Raw genomic sequence first — 8,786 nt, forward strand, 5'->3', positions numbered from 1 at the left:
CATGGACAAATAATTCAAATAATTTGCTATAATCTGGTAACCCTAGAGCAGGGGCTGAAACCAATGCTCTTTTCACAGATGTAAAAGCTTTCTCCCTTTCTGGGCCCCAGGCCAAAGGCTCTATCTCCTCCTTTTTTGTTGCCTGTACTAGAGGCTTAGTAAGTTCTGCTAACCCAGGAATCCATGGTTGGCAAAATCCTACAGCTCCTAAAAATCCCCTAAGTTGTTTTTTTGTTACAGGACGAGGCATATCAAGAACTGTCTTTACTCCTTCTGGATCAACTAACCTGTGTCGTCCTTTTAAGATAAAACCCAAATATTTTACCTCTCTTTGACACAGCTGGAGTTTAGACAGAGATGCCCGATGCCCTTTTTCTGCAAGAGCGTTACATAGAGAAATAGTATCTTTTAAACATGTCTCATAATCTTTACTTGCTAATAACAAATCATCTACATATTGTATTAATACAGAATGTCCTGGAAGTTCGATATCTGAGAGGTCATTTTTGAGTATATTCAAAAAAATAGTCGGAGACCCAGTAAATCCCTGTGGCAGCCTCATCCAAGTTAATTGTTGTCCCTTCCAAGTGAAAGCAAAGAGATCTTGGCTATCTTCAGCTATCGGTATACTAAAAAAGGCTGCCGTTAGGTCAATCACAGTAAAATAAGTTGCCCAATGAGGTATTTGTAGTAAAATGGTTGGTGGGTCAGGAACTACTGGATGTGGAGCAACTACATGTTGGTTTATAGCCCTTAAGTCTTGTACAAAGTGATACTCTGGATCACCATCAGAATCTTGCCTGTTCTTTTTAACTGGCAGAATTGGAGTGTTGTACAGGGATTCACAGACTCTAGGGATACCCAGTTTCAGATAATGATCAATTTGTTTTTGGATACTCTTCTCTGCTTCCTTTGGGATAGGGTATTGTTTAACTGCAGGAGGCAATCCCCCCTTTGTTTTTATCGAGACTGGACTGCCTGATTTCAGTAGTCCAACATCCATTCCTGAAGAGCTCCATAATTTTTTAGAAACTGATTCTAAACCTGTTGGAATTTGCAGATTAGTTGACTCTGGTTCTGGTGTCTTGGCCAGAACACATGAACCCATAATTATTAGCTTTATCCCTTCCAGTTGTAAGCAGATCTGAGACGCCAAGGCTTGCAGGAGATCTCTCCCTAAAGGGCACATGGGCACGTCTGTGGAAATTATAAAACGTCCCCACACTGTTTTAGCCCCAATAGTGAGTACTAAGGGCTTAGATAACATTCATTCACCTTTTCCCATCACTCCTTGCATCACTATTTTATCTGATGACTTGCATCCTTTAGGCTCAAAATTTAAAAGGGAAAGGGTGGCTCCAGTATCCACTAGAAAGGGCACTTCTAAACCTTCTCTATTTGCCATTACATGGCCCTCAAAATCCAAATCTACATCCCATAAATTTACCCCAATTTCCACAGTTTAGGACATGTGTGATGGGATTGCGATGCTGTGGACACATGTAATACATGTGTAATACGTGGCCTTATTTTGTGTAACATCTCCACCACCACCACCTGGTGACAAGATGTTCTGTGAGTGGCTGGCTGCCTCTGCTCCAGTGTCCCCGGAAGTACCTCCAGACAGGAAGTTTTCCCCCTAGAGGTGCCACCATTTTGTTCTTACCACCATTTTATTCCTGGGGGCTACCATCTTGTTTAATGCCACAACCGCCCCGTCTTTCCACACTGCTCTGAGACTGGTCCCTTTTTTTTTTTAAGACTGTTTTTCCCACGTGCTCTCAGATCCCCTTTGCTTGGCTGCTCTGCCTTTTTGCCTCAGGAAGTCCTCAAGCATCAAAATATATAAAGTTATATACAATCTATACAGTATATGCACATATGGAAATAGAGAGAGAGAGGAATGGAGAAAAATATATAAATATAGACTGCATTTATTTATATGAAAATGCAGGATTATATGTACTGTGTCTGCTTATGACACTATATGCATAATATATATTCAGATATTTCCTTATATATTCACATTTATAAAGGGATAGAGATTAAATGTGTATATAAATATCGATAAATGGGAGTTGCTGGTTCCTGGCTTTGCTTGAAGCTCTTCAGAAAAGTGAAGGAACTTTGGGAAAGTTGCTCTTTTGGCACTGCTAGATGCATTTTTAGGGGAATAACCAAAAGGGGCTGGTCCCATCTTGGTCAAAACCCCCATTTGGGAGTTTCCCTGCAAGACCGAAAGTGAAAAGTTCAAGTGAATTTGGAGATGCACGTTTGCTAGGGAGAAAACATTAAAAGTTCATCCTTCTTCCAGCCGGCTGCATAATCTTGATGCAGAAGAGAGTTTTTGCAGCCTTTTTTGTACCAAGTATGAAGCAAAATATGCATATGTCTCCCTGACATGGGGGAGGCTGGGGGCTGGCCTGCTCGAGGTTTGAACGTCTCCGAGGATGGAGCCCCCAGGTCGCAGTGTTTGACCCCCCTCTTGGTGCAAACACCCCTACTTCAGGGTGACTGAGGTGAGGTGTCCCAGCAGGCATGGGGTCAGGGTGGGCACCGCGGGATGTCAGGGAACTGCAGGGTGCCCTGAGGAGCTGAGGAGCCCTTCAAGAAGCAACAAGGGCAACAGGGGAGGCTGTCAGCTAGGAATGCTGGGTTTTCCTCCTTACCAGTGGCTTGAGGTGCAAATTGCAAATGCAGGTGCAAATTGTAAATCACAAACATAGGTGCAAGGTGCAAATTGCAAATGCAGGTGCTGGGAGCAGCGATCCCTCAGGATCAGTCCATCCATGAGGGGACGGATGGGGCCCTCCACAGCCCCTTGGACAGCAGGTCTTGGCAGCACCTCCATATCCTTGCTGGGGTGGCATCTGGGGAGACAACCAGGCCCGGCTGTCCTGGATGTTCCTGGTGCTCCTAGTGCTCCTGGATAGAGGTGCAGCCCCACTGGTTTGGAGGGCTAAGTAACTTGGCCAGGCCAGGCTTGCAGCAGCAGTTCTTGTGTGCCTTGAACCCAGGCTCGCCCTGTTAGACCTTTCTTTCTCTCTGCAAAGATGGGTAAGCTAGAGATTAGATGTAGGGCTGCAATTTGGCAGGAAATAGTGGTCATTGAGGAGAAAATGTGTGTCCAGCTGCGTGTACTTTGTAGAGCAGGAGCGCCTTCTGCTTAAGAGACAGCACCATCATGGGGTTCATCAGGCAGATGGGGAAAAAGAGGTGGGGACACAGACTGTCATTAGCGAAAGTATCGCCAACAGTCTCCTGGGGTATTTGAATGTGAAAAAGGCCCTGACCAAGGGCCAGGGAGTGTTTGCTCCATCTCTGATTTTGCCCTAGTTCCTGCAAGTGTCACTGGAGCCCATCAAGAGACTCCCCAGCTGCTGAATCAGCTCCTCCTGCCTGCAGTGACCTCAGTTCCTGCTCATCTGCTGCTGGTTAGGCGCTGCTGGGACAGTAGTGATTCACCAGTGACACCCCAGTGGTCACCTCCACCTACCTCCCCTCTCCCCTCCTGCTGAGCTTTAATGCCCCATGGTCAGGTGCATCTGATGCACTTGATGCCCTCACAGGGTCTTCCTGCCTGCCCAGGGCAATCTACAGCGAAAAGAACCTCTCAGGTACCATCCAGGCCTGTCACTACCACATACATGCCACCCCCTCCTGTCCCGCAGGGTAGTGATGTCTCCTAAGAGGACATTTTGATGCACTTAATGACCTCCCAACTCCTGCCTGTTTGCCTGTTGCTGGTCAATCAGGTTGTTGCAATGGTAGTGACACAAAAGTCCATGTCCCCTCAGTGTCAGTTTTAACTCCCTCTCCCCTTGGCCAGGGAGGTCATTTCAGATGGTCACCTCCCACCCTGGGAGCTCCCCTCCCGACAGGCCATCCTGTCAGAGGGCAACACCCCCATTCCTGGGAAGGAGCAACGCATTTAGTTGCCAGCCTTCAGGCCAGTTTGGGGAGGGAGATGTAAGCCAAAAGCAGCCCTGGAGATGCTGGGGATTGAAGCCAGGGCCTCCTGCATGCGAAGCAGGCGCTCTTCCACTGAGCTACATCCCCTTTGCCAAGCACATTCCTACTGTGCCCTGGTGCTGAGAGCTGCAGCAGAAAACAGCAATGGAACCCTCGTCAGACCCCAAGCTGACCTTGACCTGGGGATTGGTTTCCCGGCTTGACCTCGCACCTGTCTCATCCCCACGAGCACGCCTGAGGATCTGGACTCTTGCTTGAAGCGAGCTGCCATCTCTGGGCCTGCCTCGCTCACCTCATGTGGCTACTGTGGGATGGGGCCCTGGCTGGGGACGTCGCTGCCATGGCAGCCGTGGGACTGTGTTTGGCTCCCAGCTCCCAACAGCAGCTGAGGGAGCAGCTGGCCCTTGCTGCGGCCTGCCAATGTCAAAGCTCGAGTGAGAAAATGGGCCTGCACCTCTCAAGGTCAGTCTCCTGCCAAGAAACTAGGCATGCCCAAGACAAGGTCTTGTCCAACTCTTGCAGAGTTGTGCAAGTAGCTGCTGAACAAGGTGGCATGCACACAAGAAGACAGTGGGGTATGTGCAAGGCCTCAGCAAATTCCTGCCCAGCTGTGAGGGGCGCTGAGTGCTAGCTTTAGTAGAGAGGCTGACTGCAGTAAACCAGGCCTATGCCAAGGCTTCCCAGCGCTGCTCAAGACGCTTGGAAATGGCAGCTTTCCTACAGACTCCAACTCCAGAAAGTGCTCCAGCCTTTGCACTTCCAGAGCCTTGCTAACTGCCATTTCCTCTCATTGCTGCTATCAAGGAAAAAACAAACAAACAAAGAGACACCGAACTCTTGCTCCCAAAGGCTTTCTCAATCAGACAGGTGAACCTCCTCGTCTGTGCTTGGCCAGGTTGCTTGAGTCAACAGCTTCTCAATCCCTGGTCACCTGCATTGGCCTCGGAGACTTTCATGGGAATGCTGCCTTGCAGTTGCACCCCACACAGGCAGCTAAGCCCACAGCTGGCTGTCCCCAAACTTTGTCTTGAAGAAGCCTGCTCCCAGTTTGGCAGTCAGAAATGGCTTGCTTCAGGAGCCTATTACAGAGAGGAGGTTTAGAGGCCAGCCTTTTGGAAAATCCTAGGCACATGTGATTCAACCTGCAGACGCCAACAGCTGGAAGGCCTGGCAGCAGCTGTCTCAGGGCATGGTCGTAGTGTTGACAGCCACAGGAGCCACTGTGTAAGCTTCCAGAGGTTGTGCTTCTGCTGAAGCCGTGTTGAGAAGAGAGAGCCCTTCTTTGCTGGACCTGCTGCTGTTCTGTGCCTGAAGAAGTCCGGCTAGGGCCCTGGCACCGATGCTGTGCGGCAGGGCGGAAGATGGGCCTGCACCCGTGGCCCGGGGCCACGCTCTGGTGCCCAGAACAACTGAGCTCGCCCCTCCCCTCCAACACCCCCACCTCCAGCTGCCAGCAGGTCACTGCTGCCCGGCTGCTGGCACTGTGCCCAGCTCTGCCAAGCTCCCCGGCTGCTGGTGGAGCTGCGAGAGAAGCCACTTGCCAATGCCAGCATGTGACTGGACTGCTGCCCTTTCTGCGGTGACAGGGACACCCTGGTGCACAGGGACACAGAGCAAGGAGCCCAGCAGGCTTTGCCGGCCACGCCCAGTGTGCAGCCAGGCAAGGAGAGGACCAGCTGCCCTGGCGTCCTGGGCACAGGGACTGCGCGAGGGCTGGCACCCCAGGGACCTTGTGCCATGCGCTGATGCTGGGCCAGCAGGCAGCTGGCAGGGGAGGCTGCGGCGGGGCCCCGGGGCCCCGATGTCACAGTGCTGTCCCCCGGCAACGCAGTCACAATGCCCCGGGGCAGCAGAAGAGGCGCAGCCTCCCGGGCCCCCTGCCAGAGCACAGAGCTGCCTGCAGCCAAGGGCTCTCGGCAGGCTCTCGGCAGGCTGTCCTTGGGCACGAACACACTCCTGCGAGGCCAGCAGGGCTATCGATGGCTACCGAGCAGGGCATTATCGCAGCACATGCAGGGGCACCAGTGCCTGCACCTCAGCACACTGAACCATGGAAGCACCCAGCAGCTGCACCTCTACTTGGTACGGAGACCTCCTCCTGGCCTTCCTCTGACCGTCCTTCCAGCCCTTGCTTTGCACCTTATCTGCCCGGCTTTGGTGCTGACACCACTCACTGCTCTGCTTCGTGGGCTCGTCGAGTGCCTGTGTCTGCCGCTCCGCTCCCTAACACTGCCTCAACAGGGCCTGAAGAAAGCCAGGATGGAGAAGACAGGCATGGTGAGACCCTAGGATGCCTCTTGGCCAAGGAGAGTGAGAGAAGGGGCCTAGCAAAGAGAGGGGCACCACTCTGCAGCCTCCTCAGGCCACGAGGGAGACATGAGAGCCCCAAAGCACTGGTGATCTCTCTGGCCGCACTGGCCTGCACGTCCCACTGGCAAGAGACTGCAGGCAACCGAGTAGCCTGGTGCTGGCCCAACCACTTTCCCATGCAGTGCAACAAAGCTCTGCCTGCCTCTTGCTCCACCCCTGCTGCCCTTGTTTCTCCCTTTGTGGTGGCCATTGGTGTTGCATCGGGAGCTTTCTGAGGAGGCTGCATGAGCTTCAGCAGTGCTGAGACAAAAGCGAAGCTGTCCTGTGCTTTTGGGGTGGAGAAAACCCTGCCTTTGTGGAGCTCCCAGGTTGGCTGTGTTCTGCCTTGTGCTGACTCCGGGGGTGCTGCTAGGTGTTTGGAGGTGTCCTCTGAAAGCTTGCCGTGACCTCAGGCATCTGGTGCTTGTCAGGCCCTCAAGGGGCATGGTGGAAATTGTCTTGGGTCTGCTCCATCTTGGGAGCTGTGGCAGCGGCATTTGCAGGAGAGGTCAGCGGGGAGGGCCATGCTGAGGTTGAAGTGTGCGGTGCTGTGTTGTGGTGCTAGTGCAGAGCTTGGAGGCAGTGCACTGCGCAGGGCTCGAGGAAGACTGCTTGGGCATTTGCAGGAGCTGTGCGGGATTTGACTGTGGAGCACTTCCTTCCTCCAGCTAACAGGAGGCAGACAAGGCAGCAAATCAGAGAGGCTGCCTGTGCCCGCGTGTCTCTCCAAATCCTGCTCTTGCAGTGTGCTTGCCTGCTGAGTGTCACGCAGGGCTATCATGCGCTTCCAGCTGCCCAGGGAGAGCTCCCTTCCACTGCTCTTCCCGAGAGGGAAACACAGCTCTTCCATAGACTCCAAAAAGATAGCCGCCATCTCATTCTTTCTGAAGCCATTTCCTGGCCCTTGTTGCCACCACTGGAATGCAGGTTCCAGTGCCTAGGAATCTGCTGGCTCATTGCAGGACTCAATGTGGTGGCAGGAGTCAGCAATGGGTATTAGGATGCGTGTGGTGAGGCAGTGTTGTGTGTATGCTTTCAGTCAAATGACCTAGAGCAGTTCTTGATGCTCGTGGCATGTGGCCACGACCTGGCCTGTGGCAACTGCCCGCGTGCAGCACCTTTGCTGGCCTGCTGAGCGCAGTGGCCCTCAGTGCCTGACCTGTGACAGGAGAGAGGGCTCTTTGAAAGAGCCTCAGGAAATGGCTGCCTGGGATGAGGACTGCTGAGAGCCTGATGTAGAGGGGAAGTCCGAGCTCCCTGGCAAAGCCTCGCAGAGCTGCTGGAAGTGGGAAGCAGGCGGCCCTTCCCCATCATGGCACCAATGTTCCCCCTGAGGACAAGGGACTCTCGGAGGTGCCAGTTCTCCTTGCCTGTGCTTGGTGTCTCGCGCCAGTCTGTACCGGTGGCAGGTTGCAGCAGCACGGGCAGAGAAGAGGTTGCCTGCTGCTTGTGGACCAATAGCCTTCTTTCTTCAGAGGAAGTGCTTGCAGCCTGCTGGGACAAGGGCCTGTGCCAGCAAGGGCTTTTGTTGGGCAGCAGCTACCTGTTGGGAGAGAGTGCTGCTGCAGTGGCCAGCACCTGCTCTCAGATTGGGCCTTTGGCTTGTCTGAACCTCAGCAAGACTGCTGATGCTGTTCCTCTTCTGCCTGGGACACCTCCAAAGGTGGAGAGAGCAATCCCAAGGCACAGCAATGTTTTCACAGTGTTTTCCCTCTCCGGAAAGCGGAGGGAGGTCAGCATCTGCCAGCTGCAGGTCTCTTGGAAGCCCCATCAGCTGAGCGGACCCAAGGAGGCCAAGGCAAGCAGGCTTGAAGGCTTTCTTCCTGTCCTCGTTTTGTGCTTCTGGGCACTGCTGGCCTCTGCAGGCCTGCTGTGGGCAATGGAAGGGACACCTCCCACCACTGTCAGCAGCCATTCCTCTGGGAGCGGAGACTGTGGCCAGGCATTTCCTGATGGGAAGGCAAGGGGCTGAATCTCACAGCTGATTCAGCCCTTCTGTAGCCATTGGATCGTGGAAGCATTTCTGTCGTAAGAGTTCTCTGCAGGTGCTCTGATCCAAGTCATGCTCCGAGCAGGCTCGGATTCCAAGCCGGATGTAACTGTGGTCCTTCAGAGACTGGACCAAGCCCTTGCTGGCATGAGAAGACCCCCACACACCTGGAGATGCCCAAGGGCACCAGGCCTTTCCAGCTGCAGATCAGTGGGAAAAGTGAACTTGAGGGCCTGCAAAGAACAAAGACATGCCTTCTCGGCAGCCAAAGACCCTTCCAAAGCTCCCCATGCAGATCTGCTTTGACGCCAGATGCAGCAGCCAGGAAATGCAGGCGATGGGATGTGAGGATGTTCCAGGTGGTTCTGCTCAGTGTCATACCTCTCCGCCAACCCTCTGGAGCAGCTGGTAGTTTCCTGCAGGGCCCAGGAAAGACGATTTTTCCCCCAGCTCTGTTGAGTCAGTGGGTTGTTTT

General features: G+C 53.3%; 1 non-coding gene across 1 annotated transcript; it reads right to left on the bottom strand.

Moving 5' to 3' along the window:
• Window positions 1-3,987: 3,987 nt before the first annotated feature.
• On the bottom strand, window positions 3,988-4,059 carry TRNAA-CGC (transfer RNA alanine (anticodon CGC)). The gene has a single exon. It is a non-coding gene; the product is annotated as a tRNA-Ala (tRNA).
• Between the last annotated feature and the right edge of the window lie 4,727 nt (window positions 4,060-8,786).

This window comes from Dromaius novaehollandiae, chromosome 21 (assembly GCF_036370855.1).
Source record: "Dromaius novaehollandiae isolate bDroNov1 chromosome 21, bDroNov1.hap1, whole genome shotgun sequence".
In the NCBI taxonomy this organism is placed as follows: domain Eukaryota; kingdom Metazoa; phylum Chordata; class Aves; order Casuariiformes; family Dromaiidae; genus Dromaius; species Dromaius novaehollandiae.